This window comes from Galeopterus variegatus, unplaced genomic scaffold, assembly GCF_000696425.1.
Source record: "Galeopterus variegatus unplaced genomic scaffold, G_variegatus-3.0.2 Scaffold2602, whole genome shotgun sequence".
Taxonomy (NCBI): domain Eukaryota; kingdom Metazoa; phylum Chordata; class Mammalia; order Dermoptera; family Cynocephalidae; genus Galeopterus; species Galeopterus variegatus.
The window spans coordinates 150,312-173,898 of NW_007728713.1; the positions used below are offsets into that span (position 1 = coordinate 150,312).

General features: G+C 41.8%; 1 protein-coding gene across 4 annotated transcripts in view; it reads right to left on the reverse strand.

The window, feature by feature from the left end:
* Positions 1–23,587, reverse strand: part of FAM110B (family with sequence similarity 110, member B) — a 118,014-nt gene that overhangs the window by 10,328 nt on the left and 84,099 nt on the right. Inside the window, exon 1 of one of the 4 annotated variants that reach the window (XM_008582404.1) lies at positions 18,146–18,220. The exons of the other annotated variants lie outside the window; for them this stretch is intronic. The gene's annotated coding sequence lies outside the window, so the exon portion shown is untranslated. Of the gene's footprint in view, positions 1–18,145; positions 18,221–23,587 lie in introns of those variants that run through there. 4 annotated transcript variants of the gene reach the window in all.

A 23,587-nucleotide genomic window follows, 5' to 3' on the forward strand; every position in this document is an offset into this window, starting at 1 on the left:
AAGTCACAAAGGGACTTAGGTATGGGCTGAGATGATTGATCCTGAAAATAGAATTGTTGCTCCATTGCAGGCAGGAAGAAGCATTTGTCAAGGCCAGATGATTTTCTGGAACAATTTTTAGTATTGTCAACTCCAGTTGTTTAAAGTAATGAGCAACTCCATATGGGCAGCTCCACCCAGGGCTCAAGAATGGAGGTGTTAATCCACCTGCAGGTAACAATCACCAACTGGGTTACTGGTTTAGGATAAAGGGAGAAATAGTTGGTAAAAGAAGAAAGTCATAAAAACCAGCTATAAGTTGGTGACTTGTGGCAGAAATGATGGCTANCTCAGCCAGTGAGTGGGAACCGGTCTGTATGTGGGATCCGAACCCTCAGCGGGAGCGCCATCGCACTCCCAAGTGGCGCACTGCAGCAGTGCGCCACCGGGCCGGCCCGTAATTTTTTTTTTTTTTTTTAAATTCATGGGGCAGATCCCTTAGGATGGTTCTTCCAGGCGTGCTGGTTTGCCTCATATCCCCCAGCCTTAGGCAACAATTACCAGACTAAAACCAGTGAGAAAGACGCATGCTAGAAATAGCAACTATTTGTAACCGCTTCACACTTCATGTCCTTTTTGTTTCCACCCCTTTTCCCACTGCCATTCCCAATTTCCCTAATAATTTTCAACCCAGTGATGATATTTAAAAATGACTATTAGAGTTTAAAAGTTTTGATTCGAACTCTGGGGACATCTCATTGGAAGACTCAAAAACAAAAGAAAATGCTATACAAACTTTGGGTGCTATAGAATAATAATAAGGAACACTCAAAAGTTTTCTACCTGTTTTGGCCAACTAAACCTACTTCAAAAATAATGACGTGGCTTAGGCTGCTCTTTCTCTTAATAGTTAATCCTTAGCTCCTGTTCTTTTAGCTCCTGCATAAAAACTGTTGGTAGGGACAGGGCTGTACGGTCCTGGGGCAGTAGTCTGAGTTTTGTAGTGCAGACTTTTCAGTGTAGAATGTAAGTGATGTAGATTAGGCAGGAGCATGGAAATGGTGAATGGCACAGCTGGAAACCTGGAGCAACGTCTCGATGTCATAAATGGGAGAGCCATGAAGTCTGGTTGGGGAGCACTGTGGCACGCAACACACTACTGGCTGTGGCCTTGCTGCCAGCTCTGACGTCCTGCACAGGCCCCTTGAATGAGGCCGGCACTGATGGAGCAGTCAGACTGCTGGGTCAGGAGCTTCGTGTTGTTTGGGGGAAGAAAAATTAGATCTTGCCTTGCAGGTTTTCATCAATGAAAGTAATTGTAAAACTACTACTGCTCTGCCCCATCCTTGATTTATGGCTCAGGAGGGAGGACACAAGTGTGAGGGAGGGAGAGACTTCCATTCACAAATCATTTTGGCTACATTCTATCCTGTTTAACCTTCATTTGAAAATTTCCTGAAAGGATAAAAAAGATTGGGGAAAAGAAACTTGGCAGCACCAAGATGCAAAATGGCCTGCCCCTTGAAATCAACCAGGGCAGACGTGAACCCTAAATAATCTGGCCTGGGGGTGATCATCGGGTGGAGGAGCAAGGCTGGAGGGGGGTCATGTCATGTATGTGGGAATCCTGGTCTGTGCATGGAGGGCTTACGTTGCATAGAGTAGGGGGGACAGAGGACACAAGATGAGGAGGAAAAATGGTATTTTCCACTACTCACTCTAGCAGTGACCTTCAAACTTTTAACGTGCCTGCACATCCTCTAGGGCTGTCATTAAAACGTAGTCTGATTCAATAGATTCAGGGTGAGGCCCCAGAAAATGCAGGCATTTTTCACCAGATCCAACTGACGCCCCTGTCTTTGAGTAGCAAGGGGTAGGAGAAGCAGCCATTCCTGTTAGAACCTAAATGCCTCCAGCACAGAGGACACGGGCCAAGGTTTCTCATCACTGAGCAAATCTGGACTTTTTGGCACAGAAATAGCAAACTCAGAGAATCCAAAGTTTTCAGAACCAAACTGGCTGAATCTAATTTCCAATCTGTCAGCTGCTCACAGGGATGTTAGGTGAAGACAGGGACCCCTCAGCTGATGTGTGATGCGGGCGAGACCCATAACATTTGCTATACTGGAGGCCAGTAGGAGTAGAAATTGAGCCTCAATGTCCAAAGTTTACTTGAAAAAATGCTAAAGCCAAGGTTCCTGTAACTGAGGCAACGCGTGCCTTGATGCCTCCGAGGTCTGGCAGATAATAAAGTGCACGTGACCTGGGTTGAGGGGTCTGGTGAAAGGCCATCGTGTATCATGGCTCACTGTTGACAGGGCAGCAAACCCAGAGAGCTGCATAAACCCTCCTGAGTCTAAAATTCATGATTCTGAAACACCGTGGGCCACGTGTGGTCTGCTGTTTTGTCACTTCTCCTTTAAGTAGTGCTTCTGGTAAGTGAAATGAAATGAACTAGTCATTAAGTTTTAAGTAGGAAAGAAATCCTTGGCATTAGAGCAAGGACCCTGGGAATGGAGCACAACCTGGATTCACCCATGGGCGTTTCTAAGCATGTGAAAACCAGTCACTTGTTCTGTACATTAAGGCGGCAGGAAAAAGGGGGTAAAGAGTTTGAAAGAACTTGCTAATTCAACTCTAAGTCACCTAACATCTCAGTGTCGTGATTTTCTTATCTATGAAAATGAATGTTTTAAATGCGGTGAGCCAGAAAATGCCTTCAACTTAACCATTCTTGGAGGCCAGTAGCAAAAGAAGCACCTTATCTTTGAGGTTTATAAAGAGTTCTAGAACTGATTCTTCTAGTTTCCTAACAGGTGAGGTCACAAAACTTTTACAGTATAGGTAAAACTGTCCTATGGAACACTGCTTTTGATTTTTGGGGTAATGGTATTTGTGCTTACTGACTTTAGGCATCGGATTCCAACCTGACTAGGGATCATTCTCTTACCTATATTCTTGTTTTTTCCCATTTAAGGACAGGATCACAACCTTGCCATTGAAGTAAAAATTTCATATAATGTTAACTTCTGAATTCTTTACAAATGTAAGAGGAATAGCACTCAAAATATGAGAGTACTTACTGAATTATGGGCTGTGTTCAATCAATAGATTAGCACCTATTGACTGAGCAATTATGTGTAAGATGTAAAATAGAAAAGTCAAGAACAATTTAGAAAAAAGATTCAAAAATAAATTTGATGAATATTAATGGAATAATGATGATGAATGCCTCAGGACTGTTGCAAAGCAGATGAAGATGAAGAACCAGCAGTTGGGAAGAACTGAATAAAGGCCAGGACATCAATCATCAGGGCAGCTCTCTACTGAGTTCAGGATACACTCGAGAAACTTAGAAACACCTGGTGGCCAGTACAGAGAGCCAGGAGGACAGCGGTGAGAGGCCTAATGGGGGTGGAGGGAGTGGCAGATGGGCTTTGGATTTTATGAAAAGATTAATGGGAGAGCACTAAAGGGTAATTAAGCATTAGTGTCATGGTCAGATTTGTATTTTTTAAATATCCCCCCAGCCACTGTGTGGGACAGTGTGAGGGGGCGGCAGTGTGGCCACAGAGAGGCGGGTCAGTGTTGTCCAGGTGAGGGAGGTGGCAGTGGGCTCTGAGTACTGCTGGCAGAGCAGCCTTGGGCAGGTTACTTCACCCTCCTGCCTCGGGATTCCCATCTTGAAAATGGGGATAACAACAGTACCTACCTCTTTAGGGTTTTTGAGAGGGCTAAGTAAGTAACAGGCACGTTTCTTTCATGTCACCCTAATCAGGAGGGTGTCTTTGGGATGGAGAGAAGATGGACAGTTTCAAAAGGTGTTTAAGAGGTGCACTGGGCCAATCATGGAGGCAGACGGGACGTGGAGGGTGAGGAGTGGGTGCTGAGGGTGACTCTGGGCCTCTGGCGTGACTATCCAGAAGTGACTCCACTCTAATTACCTCTCCCTTCCTCCTCTGCACCCCAGGTTTGAGGCAAACAGAATTGCGGCAGCCCCTCCAAGCCGTCTGTGCCCATTCATGCATCTGCCGTCTGAGACGTCGTAAACCAACAGGGTTTCACCAAACTCGCTGCCTCCTTAATGCATGTTACAAATAATAGTTAATGATATTGTATCACAAAAAATTATACTTAAAAGCAAAATGCATTCACACATCCTGCTTAGTTTTCGTGGGTTAAAGCAAGCAATGCCATTCCACTTGGAAGACATTTATTTATCCATTTTAACTAATAAGATAGGTCATGTTTATGACATATTCCCTCACCTTCCATTCCTAGCTCATAATCACTATTATTAATTCCTTTTATACTGTGAGAAAAACTAGTAAAGAGTGCAAAAGTAAAGGAGAATAACAAAAGTGAAAAAGTAAATGAGTGAGTAAAAAAGCATGTAAAAACTGAATTTGCACACTAAGAAACTAAGAAACCAGAGGGCCAACCATCTAGAAACATTAAGTCAAAACCACTGTTCTTTCAGGACCTGCTCTTTTTCAATTACTGAATGATGTGTCCCCTCCTTTCTTATCTCCATGGTAACGTCCCTCACCGTCTATAATTCTGACCAGCAAATCTTCTCTTTCTAACCTTGGTGTTGTCATCAGCAATCAGCTCCAAGCTGTAAGTAAAATAATCTCCTTGCCCATAACACTATCGCTTTGTAAATTCTGTGAAACCATGGACTTTTCCTAATAACATCAAACTTTTGATTCCATATTCTATTCATTTTTTTAGCTTATTCTTTCAGTTGGCTAGAGTAGGTCTCCCAATGTTATTTAATAAAAAATCCTTTTGCCCCAGATTTCCATTATTTTGTTTTAAATAGGTATTTTAATTTTCTACAAGGTGGGTAAACCACTTCCCCATGTTTTCAGCAACTGCTTTAAGCCTTGTTTCTTTGGACACATCCACTCTGTAGGACCAGAGGGTGGGAAACGGATGTTGGAGCGAGTGTAGAGATGCCAGGAAGGCCAACCTCTACCCAATGTATGTGATCAAGGGACGTCTGCTCTGGTGGGTGTCGCACGGTGTGCTGAGGGATATTGGTGTAATAGCACAAAACTTACACAGGCCTTTTGATCAAGGTGGGAAAACTATTTTGACGTAATTGAGTATGTACTATGTCATGACAATGTCCTCCAGGTGGCATTCTGAACTGAGCAAGTCTGGAGAGAAGAGTGGACAGGTTCATACAATTTGTTACCCACAACGTTTTTGCATGATGTTAGGTAGGCAAAGAAAGCGAGTTTGCTGAACAGGAGGCAACCCAGCCTCAGGAGAGGAGCCTCTGGATAGTCTGAAGTTCTTTGCTCAGTGCTGGGGTTTACAACGTGGCCATGGGCTCCCCTCATCTCCTACAGGCTGAGGTTGAGCCCAAGGCCATCCGGGGAGTCCCAGTACAGGTGCCTTGGAGCTGAGGAGCTGAGGAGCTGGGGACTGGTTGTAACTCAAGTCTGAGAGGACTAAGGGCAGAGTCTGCCCTGGCCTCTCCAGCCAGACGACCCAGGCAAGAAGCTGTGTTTCCACAAGCACATGGGGAGGGTTTTCTGGGCCTATGTGTACCTGGGGAAAGGTGGTCTGGGGTCATTGGCAAAGGAACTCCCCCAAAGGAAGCCAACAGGGTCCACCTGAAGCCCTGCACTGAAGGGAAAGCTGTGAGCACCCCTGTTAGCTGGGGGAGAGACGTGGCTGCCTCCAGGAAATCCAAAAGCCCCCAAGGAGAACAGCTCTGAAATGTGCCATGCCCAGGGAATGGCAGGTTCCAGCTGGACGAGCCAAGGGGCGGAGCCTTGTCACTTTCCCCTGCACACGACCCTGCGACACAGGGTCTGAGCTGGCCCTCCCCGTGTGTGGGACAGGAACTGCAGCAGGGAGGAGGGGGGCAAACCACGCTCGCTAAGTCCCCTCCTGCACAGAGGTTTCCAGGGCTGAGCTGGGCAGGGAGAGATTTGTTTAAAGTAGAGAGGAGGGAGTTTGATCTTGACGTTAGGCAGGACTCTTCCACTCCTGAAACCGATCTGGGAACTCTAAATTATTTAAGATAAACTGAAAAGGCTGTGGGTCCTGTCTGAGATTTCATCCAGGATGGAAAGGGGAATTTGGCAGGGCAAATTCTTGGGGCATGTGAAAAAGAATACACTTGCTTTCTGTTTATGCCCTAATGGATCCAGTGCAGGAAAAAAAAAAGGGTTCACACAGGATCCTCAGGCTTTCTGCTTGTCTGCCTGCTGACCTGGTGTTTGCTTGCTGGCTTCTGAGGACCATCCTGCATCTGGAACCAGGGAACTGCCCCTTCTCAGTTCAGAGTCAGGTCCAGGGGCCAACTGCACTCACTGGGTGGCCCGGTGACTTACAGCTCTGCAATCCTGAGCAAGTTACTCAGGCTCAGCGTACCTCAGTTTCCTCATTGATGAACTGCTGATAATCAGAAGTCCTGTATCTCATGGGGCTGGTGTGAGAATACCCCAGAGATAACACACTGAAAGTGCTCAGTGTGGACTTCGGCTCTGAGTTTGTTCAGTAAACATAAGCCATTATTAAATGTTGTCCCCAGTGTCCACAACTTGGCACTGATAATCACCATCATTAGATTTCAGGCTTCATGGTAACTGAATGATCTTTTGTCTTAAAATGATTCCATTACTCTCACACGAAAGAGCCTGTGCTATTTCTGTTAAAGTGGATTGACTGTGCAGTTTTTGGCTAAAAGGTCATTCTCATGACCCCATTTTTATTTGAGTTACAAAGAAAATATGCGGTTTCAAATTTCAAAGCAAACAGTTATGTGAGTGAAACAGGCTAGAGTAAATAATAAAGCCATTATTAAAAATGAGATCAAACCTAAAGCTGGTAGGAGAAAAATAGCAAGTCAAATCTCAATCTATGATGGATTCTTCAATATCATTCTCCAAGGTCATTCAGAAAACATGTTCACAAGCTTGATTTTCATTTGTAAGTAAACCCACTATAAAAAATGTTATGAGTTTCTCTCAAAATGTCTTCCTTCTACTTAAGACAATTAAAATGAAATAGAAAATCAGAGGAAAAAAAATCACATTTCTGGTTCAACATTCTATCTTGACCTAAGGTGAAGAATGTGCCACCAACTTCTATCAGCGTAGAGAGCCCTGCCTTTTACCTGGGATTACAGAAACCGATTCTATGCATAGCCAGTGCCAAAAATCATTTGGAAATATAATGACTTGCCTGGTGAAAATTACTGCAAGTAATTAAAAAGCAGGGCTACCAGAATTCCTAATGAAAATCCAATAGGATTGCCTGCCTCTCCAAACAAACATAACTTGAACCCACTCACTATCGCCTCAGCTCCATAAGAGGCGGTCTGACCCCCATTGCATAAACGAGAGGGTATGTACTGGTGTGTGGCACGCAGAGAGCCCAGACCAGAACCCAGGGCTGCGAGGATCTGGGAGCCCGTGTCCAGGTCTTCCACCAACATTCACTGGAAGCATCTACTGCTTTTCCCTTTAGCCACGTAAACTTGTTCTCTGTGGGAACTGGCGCACACACGGTAAGAAAGATGACTGGGGCAATAGAGATGGATGAAACACTTATTTCTGAAAAAATTTTTAATTTCTACTGATCAGCCTTGGGGTAAAGAATAACATTTACCCTGAAATAAAACACGTGTTGTAATTGTAAAGCAGTTAAACTTGAAGCAAGAAAGAGTAATGCAGCATTTTTTGGGTGGAAGTGAACCAAGTCTGCTGTAAGTGTGGTAGATAAGTTGCTGTATAAATTATGTTTAAAACTACCGTTAATAATGACCATTTCTTATTAAGCACACATGGTACCCTGGAACTGAACTAATGTCTTTCCTACATGTTTAAATTCAATCTCACCAATATCACTAAATCAAGTGTAGTTTCCTCATCTGTAAAATGGGGATAATAAATGTCCAAAGATACCAAAGATGTCACCTAAGATCCTCAGCTAACCGAGTGGCTCCACACCGATGTTGGCATAGAGACGGCTCGGCTCTCCTCCCATGTCACGTTGTTCCAGCTCTTAAAAAGATATACATGAAGCCCTGATGTGTTTTTAAATGCTTTATGTTAAAATAATATGGCTCACGTACCCACACTACATTTTAGTTCCTAAAATCTACTCTTCTGGCCATTCGCTGCTTAGTACCAGTTTCCTCCAGAAGGTGAAGGAGGAAAAAAGAATAATCTTTTCAACTTTTTGTTAAATAACCATGCTACTTGTTAATAGTTTAAATGCATAAGTAGAGGAGGTAAAACTATTATAAATTGGGTTCCATTCATTTTTGATTTTCTTCCTTTACACTACTGATTGCAGATCCATCAAAGTTGGCTGAACTTTGATAAAAATAATGAAAGGTATTTTAAAACGAACCATAAGCAATGCAAGACTGTGGTTTCATTCCATCTTACTGCGCAGGGCATTTGGAGAGCAGAGATCACATGCTTTTTATTGCTACTTCTACTAAAGCCCTCAGTTATGCACATAGTAGGAACTCACTAAAATCTTCACTGAGTTGAACTAAAATGCTAAATGCTAAGTAAAATATCTAGCACACGCATTTATATTGTAAAAGCCCAATGAAGATGTCAGATAAAAAACTTGGGAAGTGAAATTAGGAATGTTTATACAGTTGAAACAATACTCAAAGTGCCTCTTTTTGATTGGCGATCCCGGTGCAAAAGCACAGAAATGCACAGAAACTGTTTATTCACAACTTAACAAACACATTAGCACTGAATTGTACTGAGAACACAAATAAGGTACAAAAGGAAATCAATACAAGGTAGAATTTTAAAGCAGAACAAGTAGGTTCACTTAAAACAATAATAAATACTGTGATCTCAAGGAACACCTAGAATTATTTTCCATTGCTTGAAGAGCTCTTAGTACAGCAGTTGTAAGAACAACTGCTTCTTTGCCTCAAGTGTACACTGAAAAGACAGTTTTTTTCCCATTTCTAAGGATTCAGACTGAACTGTGAGATAATCATCTTCAAAATAAGACATGTAAGATGACAGACGCCTATTTTTTGCAGCACATATTTTAATCTTTTTAGCACCTAACACATCTTACATAGAATCACTTTCAAGCCTAGAATGGTACATGGTAAGGCTTCACCATAATTTGCACTTGAAATATTATTTTGGGGTCCAAGTGACAAAGAGCTTGGGAATGACTATCAGGTACATTCCACCTTGCCCAGGTCCCGTCCAGCTCGACTCCGAGCTCCTTGCAGCAGGCCAGCTTCCTGGGCTTGTAAGGCAGTTTGCTGTGGCTGAGTCTGGAGGCAGGCCCAGCCTTGGCAGGGAGGAGGACAGGCTGATGATGCCACGATCTGGGTCTGTGGCCACAGGTTCCCTCCCCTCTGCACAGCCTCACCTATCCCATGTTATTCTCCCTCCCCTGGAATCCTCTGTCCTCCCTGAGTCTTCCCAGTGGAAGTCACCAGACCCACTGGAGAGCCTTTTATGACCTCTTCTTCTGCATCCCATCCTTCCTCCCAGGCATTTCCCTGTGGGAATTCTTGTCTGACATGAGTCCAGTTTGGAATGTGTTTTTGCCTCAAGATAAAAGAATAAAAATCTACAACTTTTCATCTAATGTATTATGAAGATGGCCTTGCTCACTTCCCCATCTCCTTACTCCTTCTGCCAAAAAGAAGAAAAAAAAGCAAGCTCACTTAAGAGGCTCTCTAAGGATTATAATAATCCAAAACCTACATTAAAAGTAATCTGGTAAATATTTAAAATTGAAAAAACCACAGACATTGTTGGATGTACAAATCTTTCACTAAATCTGAAAACTCTGTCTTCAATATACATTAGTATAGAATGTCCTTTTTACACTGTCCTTTCACCCTTTCATGCTTTTGCTTTAAAACAAACTACCTGCCTCTATCTTGATTAACTTTAAAGCTTCTCTTTCCTGTTTACTAAAGAAAAATGACTCCCCAAAGTGAAAAAGAGAGTTGGCTTTTAGAAATAGGGTTTTTTTTTTTCTCAGTCTCTAGCTTTGTTGCTGTCTAATGAGAAATGGAGTTTTCTGTTATGTTTTTAACAAGACAGAGAATAATTTTTGCTAAAAGGCAGTTGTTGATGTTTAGTACTTCATGATCTCTCAAGCTCTGGCTTCTGGGCACAATCACCTTCAGTGTCAGAAGAGAAACACAGCTTCCACCTGCCAGCCCTCATGCCAGGTGCGGCACATGCCTTCTGTTGCCAGCCTTGTCCAGTATGCAGCATCCGTCCCACTTAACAGATGGGCACCCAGAGGCTCAGAAGGCTTACGTGACTTGCCTGAAGTTGGTGAGCTGAAGAAGCTTGGTCAAGCTCAGGGCTGTGTGGATTCTAAGCCTGTGCCCTCGCACTGCTCTGGACAGGCATGGAAACATCCGTGACTCCAAGCAGCCAACGGGGGCCACATACATCATGAGGGGAGTATGAGGCAGGGAGATGCTCTGCAAACTCTGAGAGGAGAGGCACTCATAAAACAAAGAATAGGGCCATTGAAACCAATATGAGGCAGGACAAAAAAGCTCATTGGTGAGATTCTCCAAGGGGCTCTCAAAATGGCACGATACCCTCCTTAGTGGAAAATAAGTATTCTAATATCTTGCCAAGGTAATTAGAATACCTTTGGACCAAGAGAAACTAACAATCTGGTCATGACCTGATTAGATAAAAATCAGACTGTCTTTAGGAAGCCTGAGTCCATCTCTGAGCTTATTTACAGGATGGCCTGCATCCTGCAGACCATGGAGACCCATGCAACATGACAAGGACAACTTCCCACAGGATCTACCCTCCAGGGAATCACCCAAAAGGAGCATGTGTAAGCCAGTTTATATAGAGAGAAGAACTAGAAGGCAAGAAGACACCAATAGGGTATTGTCATTCAGAAAGGGTTTACTGAGCATCTACTATGTGCTGGGTGGTGAACAAAATAAACAGCATATGGAACTCACGTACATGGTGATAAACAGGTAAATATAACATGTAGTGTGGTAAGCATAGTTGCTGAAAAGAAGAATAAGGAATTACTAAGGTGGATAATACTGTTGACTTCAAAAAGAAGAGTTTTGGTAAAGCGAAGGTGGGGCTCAGAAGACAATGGGAAGGAAGGGACTGGAGATGAACAGCATATTTATATGTTGATGGAAATGACACCGTAGCAAGGAACATGCAAGTGATGCAGGACAGACTCTATGCTAATACACTGAGAACAGGAAAATAAAAATGTGAACCAAAAACTTAAGCACAGGTGGAAAATAATGGCTTATAAGTATCAGAAGGTCATATGGGATTTTCCATAACTGGCCTGTGACATCGAAGGAGACAAGCTTTCTAAATAAGGGCTCTACAGGCATGACAGGCGAAGAGCGCTGCTGTGATTGAAGCATGTGCCTACACTGGCCTCGGGTCCCTTGGTGGGTGCAGAGCAGACAACATGTGGCCAAGGCCAAAAGACAAAAAGAAAAACAGTGATATTGCTGCAGGAATGTTATCAGACACCAGCAGGTCGGTAGTCACCTTCTAGCACAGATGATAAACTGTCACAAGCAAAACCTAATAGTTACTGGAAGCTGCAACTCTCCATTTGCTAGAAGTCTGCTTCTGCCAAAAGCAAATCATCTGATGAATAAAAACTTTATTGTCTACAAGACAGAGGAAGAAGGTATAGCTTCTGCGAAATTAAAGGAAATTAGAGACCCTAGGGAAAAACAGCTAAGAATTCATAGAGTCTGTAATAGCTAATGAAGGGATTTAATCACTTGACAATCACTTATCAAGTGCCACCATGGCCAGGTACTGTTCTGGGCACTGGCAATATTGAAAAGAACAGACACTGTTCCCTGTCCTCATGGGACATTCGGGCATTCACACATATTCCAGGGAACAGACTGCACAATTCAGAGTAGAGGTAGTAAGATTCCATGGCTGGATTCTAAGGGAAGACGTGGACTGTGCCCATCAGGGAAGGGGGTTGGTATGGCCACGTGCATGAGGTTCTGGGGTCAGCTTCCACCTAAGTTCCCATCCTGCCTCCACCATTTACCATGCATGACTTTGAATAATCGTCTCTAACCTTTAGGTTCCTTACCTGGGCCATGGGGATGATACTAAGGGCTTATTTTAGCACAGGGGCAGTGTACGATAGCCACTGTTCTTTGTAATTAACTGGAGGAAATACTATCAGATGAATGCCATAGACTGGAGAGGCAATTTGCAGATTAATAGAAGGAACAATTTTTGAACAATTAAAGCTGTCTAAAACTGGAATTAATCGCTTTGTAAACAAGTGAGCTTTTTATCCCACGCAAGGTTCATGCAGAGGCAGGCTTACTGTCTATCCAGGACGTTTTAGAGAGGATTCCTGTCATGGGTGGGAGGGTGTGGCAGAAGAATGTGGAGTTCTTTTTCATTAAGTTCTGTGTTTCTTTGAAACTTTTTCACTGCCTAGATTAAATTTACTGTTTTCAAAGCAAGAAAAAAGGAACATGTATATGAAGACAGAAGAAAAGTTTAAAAAGCATAATAAGTAATTAAGCATTAAAAAAATAATTGCAGTAGAATATATTAGGAAAGTGGCAAGAATATTTTTGATAAATGGATTAAGCCTAAGAAGAAACAGACAGGAAAGAAGAGGAAGTGTAAGAAGTGAGCTGGATGGAAGTAAGGGAGCAAGGAAGGAGAGGCGAGCAGACGTCTCATCAGTTGCAGGCAGCAGAGATCCTGAATCGGCCTGGTTCCACCACGGCAAGCTGTCTGCCTTTCTTCCTTACTGTTCTAGCAGTCACAGATCTGTGCCAGGGTTGAGCTCTTATGTCCTTTATGGCCCTGAATCTCATGTACTTCTTATACAGTATGTTTCTATGTATAGAATTTGTACTGCGCTTCCAGCGGGGCACAGACTCTGAAACTACTGGAGTTTACAGGCTGGCCGAGGAAACCACTGGGGACGAGGCATTTACTGGGCTAAGAGATGATCTGTAGGGCCAACAAAGGAGGTGGCTGATGCCTGAAGATCAAAGGCAGCCTCTAATGAGTCAAGAGCTGGATGGTTCTATAAATAAACTGTGCTAAAAGGTTGTGTTATATTTTGCATGTATCAGGTTATTTTTTTGTATCATGCTAGCCCAATTCTTCAGAAAACATTTAGCCAGCAACTGCAGTTTAGTAATCAAGTCATCAAGCCCTTCAGTTAGGACGTGGGACACCTGAGACAGGGGCCACTGGTTCAGAACTGAGATGCCACCGGAGAACACTGGGCATGATGCCTGCGTCTCCAAAGAATGCTCTGACTCCTGTAATTTCCCCTCCATTAGCTCAGAGGGGATCAGACTCTTCTGTGACATTCTTCTTTCTTTATTGACTACTAGAGGGAGGGTATTGGATTTTTCTCTTTTGCTTAATAGCTTCAAATATAAATGGAAAGCTTTTAAACGTTCATCTATTCTACTTACTAAGGCATTCTGGATTACTCCCAGTGTTGCTCTTTCTAGAACTCAAGGAGGTTGAGCTTTCTTCTGTTTATAGGACATCTAGAAAGACGTTTCAATAAGTGAAGCCAATACACCTATGAACAGTCAATCACTCCTTTCATCAAGCTACAATTGACCACCAAAGTGAAAGTTATTCTAGGGAGTCAATGAAGAAAAACCACATATATATAAAAGTTATTGTCTATCTTAAAGAATATTTCAGTAGTCCACTTCTATTCTTTGGACAAAGAACTATTCAATATTCAACTTCTCAGTTTTCAGTGTCAGCTTTTTCAAACACTATGCTAAACATCATGACATGACCTACTTCCCCTGACACCCAACAAAAGTGATGTGTCACTCCAAAATCCATTTCTCCCACTTGCAGGGCAAAAGACAAATACTTCTATAGCCATCCTTCTCTGACAGATGGGAAGAGCTCTTTCAATCAAAGTTCTCAAAAATAGGTTATTTTTTTTCTGAGATGCATCTATCAGATGTTCCATTATGGCTGCGCAATTTAATACAATCCTTGGCTTCAGTTCTCTAGCCGGAAATCGAATCTTACAGTGGACTGGGAATACTCAAAACAGTGCTTTGCAAGTCACTAGGGAGTGAAGTGTTGAAGGATTACAGTGACTTTTCAAAAAGCAGATTTCTCTGAGAGAGCACTTGGTGCGAGCACCCTGCTGAAACCTAGGAAGACCCCAAGATCCCCTAGTGGGTCACAAGGAGAGGAGGGAATGTGGGTCACTGAATGCAGAGAAGATCTAGGGCTCATGCTGGTCTGTGTCTGAATCCTGCTCCCTATCTGCTCGCTCTGTGACCTTGGACAAGGAAATTCCCTCTATGTGCGTCCATTTTCCCATGTGTTAAATGGGGATAAAAGCAGCACATTCCTCATCGGGCGGTTGTGAGTATTACATGCACAGAGGCTGGAAGGCAGTTAGCACACAGCCTGGCATACAGAAGGCATTAACTAAACTTTTACAGTGAAAGGGTTATTTCTAATTAAAAGTACTGAAAGTACTTGGTATTGTAGGAAAATCATTTCCTTGTTCAATCCATGCAAACACAGGGCAATTCTAGATTACCTTGGAAAAATGAAATGAATCAAAACAGAATCTATATCTACAGAAAAATCTTTCTGGAGGATAGAACAGACCTATAGTTACTAGAAGTAGGAAAGAGGGAGACGGAGGGGGTTAGGGAGTAACTGAGTAAGGGACACAAGAATAATTATGATTTGTAATGATAAACATGCTAATAATAATTACATTCTATACGCAAATACTGATAGTCAACTCTGTACCCCATAAATATGTATAATCAATTATGTTTCAATTAAAAATTTAAATGAAAAAAATCTGTCTGGGATTTTGAGAGGCACTTCATTAAACCTGTTTACCGATCTGGGGAAAATTTACATCTTTACTAGGTTGTGTCTCCCAGTCCATAAACATGGTTATGCCTCTCCATTTATTTAGAACTTTGATATTTCTCATCAGTGTTTTGTAGTTATCAGCATATAAGTCCCATATGTGTTTTATTAGATTTACACATAAGCAATTCATTTTTTCTGAGCCATTGTAAATGGTATTGTATTTTTTTAATGTTGATTTCCATATACTAACTGCTGGTATACAGAAATGCAATTGACTTTGTTGATCTCATATCCTGAGACCTTGCTGAACTCCCTTTTTGGTTCGAGGGCTTTTAATTTGTATATATTTTTTTGTAGATCCCTTGAGATTTTCTATGTAGAAAATCATTTCAGACAAGATAGACAACAAAGAAGAAGCAGGTATAAGAAAAGTGGGCTAAGTGAATATGAGAGAGAAGGGGGAGTAGTAAGCATCAAGCAGAACTTCCCATCAGTTACACGCACACATACACAAGACTATCCTACAATTCATATGGAAAGGCAAAGGAACTGCAATAGCTAGAACAGCTCTGAAAAGGAAGAATAAAGTGGGAGGAACCACTGTACTTGATTTCAAGACTTATTACACAGCAACAGTAATCAAGACCTTGGTATTGAGAAGGGGCACACACACAGATCAATGCAACAAAACAAAGAACCCAGAAACAGCCCCATACAAAACCAGCTAAGTAATTTATGACAAAGTTGCAAAAGCACGTGGAGGAAGGAAGAACCAATGTTTCAACTAATGGTACTGGAGCAACTTCATGCCCATAGGCAAAAATATGAATCTTGACCTTGCACCTTATGCCTCAAACCTTCTGCAAAAATTAACTCAGGGATGGCTGGTCAGTTCAGTTGGTTAGCGCACAGCCTTGTAACACCAAGGTCATGGGTTCGGATTCCCATGCCGGCCAGCCACCAAAAAAACAAACAAAAAAATTAACTCAGAGAATATCACAGATTTAATCACAAAATGTAAAACTACAGAATTTTTAGAAGATAAGTAAGAGAAAATCTTCAGGACCTTGGGCTCAATGAAAGGTTCTCAGATATGACATCAAAAGCATGATCCATAAAAGGAAAAAACTGATCAATTTCACTTATCAATATTAAAACCCTTTTTCTCTATTAAGTACCCTTTTACAAAGATGAAAAGACAAGCAACAGACTGAGAAGATATTTGCAAAATACATATCTGACAAAGGACTCCGGACAAATATGGGAAAATATGTTCAATATCACTAGCCATTAAGATCTATCTCTAGCCATTAATGAGTCACTACACACTTGTTAGCAGAACTAAGATTTAAAACAAAATAGTGGCACCGCCAAATAAAGGTTGGTGGGGATGCAGAAAAACTACATCACTGTATGCATCAGTAGTGGGAACGTAATATGGTAGAGCTAGTCTGGAAAATAGTTTGCCAGTTTCTTAAAAAACTAAACAAAGCATAGAACACAGCAACTGCACTCCTGGGCATTTATTCCAAAGAAATAAAAACTATATCCACATGAAAACCTGTACACAGTTATTCGCAGCAGCTTTATTTGAAATAGCCCAAAACTAAAACAACAAAATGACTGGTAACAGGCAAATGGTTAAGTACACTGTGGCATATCCATACCATGGACTGGTACTCAGCAATGAAAAGGAAAAAACCATGGATGCCGGTGACAATTGGAATGTATCTCAAGGACATTATGCTGCATGAAAAAAGCCAGTGTCAAAAAGTCACAAACTGCATGATTCCATTTACATAACATGCTCAAAATTTCAAAGTGTAGAGCTGGAGAAGCGATTAGCGGTTGCCAGGAGGTGATGAGGGTCATGACAGCACCTATAAAGGGAGTGTCAGGGAGAGCTCTGTGGTGTGGAACAGGAGCCTGACTTTGGTGGTGGCTACATGAATCTACAGCTATGATAAAATGACACAGAACTATGCATACGCACTGTACCAATGTCAATTTCCTGGCTTTGATACTGTACTATAATTACATAAGTCACAGCCATGGGGGGATATTGGGTGACGGTACCTGGAACCTCTGTACTATACTTGTAATTTCCTGTGAATCTACAATTTCAAAGTAAAAAGTTAAAAAGACAGCCTGGGGGGGAAAACCACACAATCTGCTCCCCAAATAAATGAAAAACCATTATTAAAAAAACCAGAAAACACCACAAGAAGTTAACTTATAATAGAAATAAGAATGTAAGACAAACATAGAGAAACAGGCTTTCACATGTCTCATATTTTAATATTGAGAAAACAATAGGCTCAAACTTTGGCTTCAAAATCAGAAAGTTGGGACTGTGTTTCCTAAATTGCTCCAAAATTTTAAAATAAAATATTTTCTTGAAAAAAGGTCTTTTTCCCTCATTATGCTTCAGAATATGACATGGCTTGAAATATGTTATTTAAATGGTACTGAAGTCAATAAGACATTATTATATGAAATTATTCATGCTTATAAAAATACCAAGTTGAAAATGGTATGAGAAGATGAGATTAGAAACAAAAGAAATTTAATCCATTCATAGTGTTCTTTGAGATAGTTTCTCAATATTATTTTCATGTAAAAATTCCATATAATCCAAATGGAACAATTCCAGATTTCAATGATTTCTTACTCCAAACTGAAATGCTTTAAAAGTTGTCTTTTGACAAGGAATTTAAAAAAGAATCAGCACCAAAAAAAAAAAAGGATTTTGGGCAGAATTGACTTCTTGGCCTACCAAACTTAACAGGAAGGAATCATTTTTTTTTCTTTTTAAATTCCCCAGTTTCTTTGTAATCTACTTAGAAGAATGAGATGCAGAGATATCATATTTAACATTTCTTAAGTCTTCTTCACTAATTCTATATATATATATATTTTTGTCTTTTGTCTTTTTCCGTGTCCAGCAACGGATCGCAACCCTCAGTGTTGCCCCCGTACCGGACCGGGGACCGGCACCGGGATCGCAACCCTCGGGGTCGCTCCCGCGCCTCGCTCAGCCAGTGAGCGGGAACTGGTCCGTATGTGGGATCTGAACCCTCGGGCGGGAGCGCCGCCGTGCTTCCCAAGCGGCGCACTTATCCAGTGCGCCACCGGGCCGGCCCTAATTCTATATTTTAAATGACCATTTTAACAGATGTGTGTAGAGTGATTCGTAAAGTTTTAAAAATGGCATACGCTTTGCAAGTTTAAGTTCCATTTAAATGTGAAAGTCTGTTCTGGTATCAGTGACACAAACAAGGCAATTTTCTTACCCTGTGGCATGTCCCCAAAATGCTCCAGGCCAGTTCAGGATGCGTCTTCTTAACTCCCACCTCTCTTCAAACACATGACTAGGGTGTGGGCTATTATTGCATTTCCAAGATTGAAGCAAAGATAATGAAAAGGTCCAGTGAGAAAAGTTATATGTGCAGTGAAATATGGACTCCCAATCTCACAGACTAGCCTATTAAATCTGTTTGGCTGTGAGATGGGGATATTTCTGGTAGAAAGTATAACTCAAGAACAGATCAATTAGAATTCCTCTTAGCAATGGTCCACTAGGCTTTGTCATCAAGGAAGCTGAGAGTTTCACAATGTCACAAACAGAAGGGAATTAAAAGATCCATCCAGTCCAATTCGTTTTTCTGTGGGGTGACTGAGTATCCCAATTCACCCACTACTGAAATTTCTGTCAGTATAAGAGGCCTCTAATCAGTAGAACAGAAGAAGCGAACTAATTATTCGACCTAGTGAACAGTAAGATGTTACTGGGGAGCCTGGCCTTCCCCTTTGTCTCCTCTAGTGGGTTGACAGTCCTATTAGGTAACCAGTCACCAACCCCCAAATAATAAGAAACTGAAATAGATAAAAAGATTAGCAGAGATATAAAAGAAGACACAAAATTAAGATCTTTTTCCTACATGGATATCTTATCCTCCTCATTTGTAACGAATCTTAAAAACACAATTTGTATATAAATAGAACAAAACTGAATCCCTGTCACAAACACTCTTAATTAACTTAGAAATCTGCTTCTATTCTGTCTTCCAAAGAAAGTATGTATAGCAAGAAACTGTATCTCAGAATCTACAGTCTGGACAGTTATGAAAACAAGTCTGGCACTACTGACAAATTCTTTCTCAATTAATATTTATAAAGCAAAAGTCATGATTAAGCAAAAAGTTTATAATTGCTATCAGTGTATAAGATCGTTACCATATCATGTTCCTGGATTACAGAAATCAACATTTTCTGCACAGTGGGTTCTAGAGATTGTAGCATGATATACAGAATATAAGTTAAAGAGCCTGAACTGCTGTTATTTGACTAATGGGAAATATAAATTTTAAAATATGATTTAAAAAAAAAAGCCAAACAAATACTACCTGTGGTTCAAAATAGTAGCATGAGTTCTTTTATCTCTTTTCATTCCCGAAACGCTATTAAAATGACAATAAAAAAACCAAAAGGCCAGAAAGAGCAAGAGAGATACAAAGCGGATGGACAGTAACTAACCTAACAGGTCAGTGGAAATAACAGTCTAGGCGTCTGCGGGAAGATGCAGTGAAAAGAGAGGGCATTGGCTGGCACCACCTCAACCAGGCAGGACCTGCCAGCAGAAGAGCCCAGAGTGTGGCTTAGAAACAACGCTGAAAACGGAACCAGTGAAGCTCAAAATGCAGTAGTGGTGGGCCCTGAGACCCTCATCCTAATAAAGTAGGGAGGCAGCCCCCTCTGCCAGCACCCAGGGGCTCCAGGGGTGCAGGAGCATCTGAAAGCAGGAGGACTAAAGAAAAGGAACCTGCAGAGGTGGGACCTGCAGCTGCTCCCTGTCTACTGAGCTCTCACAAGGTCAGGAGCAGGACACAGGACATTTTCCAGGAAGGGACTGATAGGCCTTGGGAAGGTGTGGTTTTGGGAGGGACACCTAGTGAAGTTCGGGGCTCCAGTTTATAGGAAGTTGGCTCAACAGGATTTCCTACCATGCATGCTGCATTTAACAACTCCCACCTTCACACACTGAGATCCCAGTGCGATTCCTAGGAACTCCCTTTTAAGTGTTAATGGACAGCCAAGCCTCTAACATGAAAGCCAGAGATACAAATAATCAAACCAGAAAAAAGCACCTGGAGGAAAATGAGATATTCAAAGGACATTTGAAGAGAACTTCAAAGGGCCTAGGAAATCAGCTAGAGAAATACATGAAGCTATTGCAGCCCCGAAATAAAAACCAAATGCTCTTAAACAAAAAACACACAAAAAGCAAAAATAAGTTTTGGAAATTAAATATATAACTGAAATTAAAAAGATTCAGTCGGTGGGTTTGAAGAAAAATCAAGAAAGTCTCCAATAAAGTAGAGTAAAATGACAAAAGTTAGAAAATATAAAAGACAAAGATTGGAGGATCCATCCACTAGGTTCAATACTCAAGTACTAAAAATTCTAGGAAAGAACAGAGAATATCGAGAGAGAGAAATTATTTAAGAACTAATACTAAAATGTGAGTCAGATGAAAGGATATAGGTATCTAGAGCCAGAATATCAGTCCAAAGAACAAAAAAACAAACAAAATCCACAGTAAGGCAGGTCACTGTAAAACTTCAGAACTTGAGGGATAAAGACAAGATCTTAAAAAGTTTCTAGAGAGAAAAAGGGCACATGTGGGAGTCAAAATGGTGCTGTTCTTCTCAAGAGCAGCACTTGATGTTTTCAAAATTGGGGAAAATTTTTAGTCCTCAGGTTTGTGCTCAGACAATCCTTCAAGCACAGTTTAGAATAAAGATACTTGTAGACATGCAGGGATTCAAAAATATACCTCCCAGGCACTTCCACTTAAGAGGCTTACAGAGAATGTGCTTCAGTGAGATGAGAGGATAAACCTAGAAAGAAAAAGATTCGAGATCCAAGAAAAGAGGGGATCCCACTCAGGAGAGCGGCCAAAGGCGGTATCAGCGTGAGGCTGATGAGAAGTCACAGCAGCAAGGCAGAAGGCAGCTGTTAAGCAGCTTGGAGAGCAAGTGGCCCAGAAATGACCCCGGGAACAGAGATCCAAGAGTAGGCACGCATGAGTATATTTGAAATATTACTCAGAGGCATATGGCAGAAATGTGGGAACACATGGGAAAAAAATTGACTCTAGGTATGTGGAAAATAAGGCCAAAGAAAAAGAAGGAGGCCATTAACTATGAAAAAGGATGTTCTCTACAAGAAAGAAGGCATGGTTACAGCACACTGTAGAATGTGTCGCTATGTTACATATTCATTATAAGATTAACTTAAAAAGTAAACGAAATATAAAGACTCTAAACTTTATTTAATTTCTGCCTTCTGGCATATTCCTTGGGAAATTCAAGGGAAAGACAATAAAAAATGAGTTGAAAACATGCTTAAAGGTTTTGCATACACTACAGATCCAATTTTTTAGACACAAAACTCTATAAATGAAGCATTCTCGAATGGAGGGTTGGAATCTGGAAACTAGCATGGAATAAAACAAATACTCTTTCTGACCTGGACAAACTCCATCAGATTTCTCAGACCCGTGTGAGAAAGCCTCAGGGGCATTATGCTGCTGGTCAGCCAGGGCGACAACTCAGGACGCATCCGTGCACGTGGACCAGGCGGAGCCATGAGCCTCAGGCTTCCCTGCTCAGAGCACATTCCCTCCAGCCGCCTGACACAACAGCCCATGGAGTCCTACTACAAGGCTGATTTTCTGCATCAACTTGCCACCAACTAAAATCATGAGTGATATTAATTTTGAATGTTTAAAGTAATATATAAGAATAATGTCTATAGGCAATGTTAAAATGAGAATCTGAAAATGAGATCGTAAGGCTAGAAGCACAAATATGGTTGAGTGGTTCTGTAAATTTATCACTAAAATTTTCTACGTTTGTTGTCTGTCTCCTGAGCTATCATTCACCCTTGTATCTCCATTATGTTCAGGCAAGTGACTGAAAAAGCAAAGGGTAACTAAGGGGGAAGCACGCTTCTCCTACGCCCCAAGCATCCCTGAAATCGGTGCTTCTCAGGGGCTCTCTGAATCCCTCACCTGAAAATTCCCACCTCATGCTGGTGTTGTCTGGCAGGGGAGGGCATGGGCCTCAGTGAATTGTGACTCCAGCCACCCCTCCAGGGGTTTCAATGACTGTCCCATGTTCTCCCAGTCTTAAATCAGCCCAGTTAAGTCCATTCTTGTTACCTCACCTTGGGAATTTCATGGATTCCAGAGGCATGCACTTAAAACATGAGATTCTTCTCAACACAGCTCTTGTGTATATACTCATGCGTGCCTCTTCTTGGATCTCTGCTCCTGGGGTCATTTCTGGGCCACTTGCTCTCCACGTTGCTCAACAGCTGCTTTGCTCTGAGTTCTCATCAACCTCACGCTAGAACCGCCTTTGGCTGCTCTCCTGGGTGGGATCCCCTCTTTTCTTGAATCTCAAATCTTTTCTTTCTAAGTTTATCCACTCATCACGGAAGCACATCCTCTGTAAGCCTCTTAAGTAAAAGTGCTGGGAACTTTTTGAGTCCCTGCTGCAAGTATCTTTATTCTAGCCTTATGCTTGAAGAAGGATTGTCTGGAATAAAACTGAAGGATAATAATCATTTACCCTCAGAAAAAATCACTTTCCTCAATTTTGAAAACATCAAGTGCTGCTCTTGAGTATGGCACCATTTTGATTCCTATGTGTGCCCTCAAAATCTCAACAATAAGAGTTGGCAGTGCCACCCTTATGCTTATCTGCAATGGAGAGGTGGCCACCTCCAGGACCCAGCAGACCGTAAGCTCATGTTGCAACACAAAAATCAATTACAGAAATGTTCACCTGTGGAAACACCAGAGGTACTTTCTAAGGTGCCCTGCCTGGGATTTCTCCTGGTAGGTAATGTGTATTGGTGGAGTTATTCTCTTACTCCTATATTACCCACTGTTCTTCAGTATTTCACAGACTACAGGATAGTTCAGACAAGATGAAAAAATGGCACATCAAAAGGACTACTTATGGTGATCTCAATAAGAAAGCAGCAGTATGTTTTGTAAAGGGCATCTAACTTAATGACAAAGTATTTATGTGCAAACATAGTTTGCCTATCTTCTTTAAATATGCTCCAGCTATGTGCCTTTCCTCACCTCCTCGCTCTAGCTAGAAACCTTGTGCCCTTGAGGAAGGTGCCCTTCAAATACTGAGTCAGGGACACAAGTCTGGGGTGTGGGATTTTGTGTGCACCTGCTCACAGACACAGTACAAATGTTGACTGAAAGCATGAAGTTGCAAGTCACACAGACCTTGGCTTACCCCCGGCTTTGTTGCTTACCGGCTGCATGTCCCTGAAGCAGGTTATGTACCCAAACCTCAGTCTTGATTTTCTCAATAGTAAAGGAATGATGTTCACAACCAATCTTACCAGATTGCTGAGTACTTAAAGTGAGATAACATGAACAAAGCACTTTGTGGCATGCCAGGCACAGTAAGTGCCAAAGGACCAGAGCAACCCCAGCCGTCACCTTCTCTCCTTTCACAGGCCAGGCTGGGAAGCAGAACAACCCTGCAGAGTGTCTATAGAGAGGTCAGTGGGAAGAACTGGAGCCAACAGAGGGGGTTGGATACATCCTATAGCAATTGCAACAAGAAGACTAGGAGGACCAACAAGAAAAGGTGAAGAATACATTCATCCGTTTCTCAAAATCTTGCCCATGAGAACCAAGT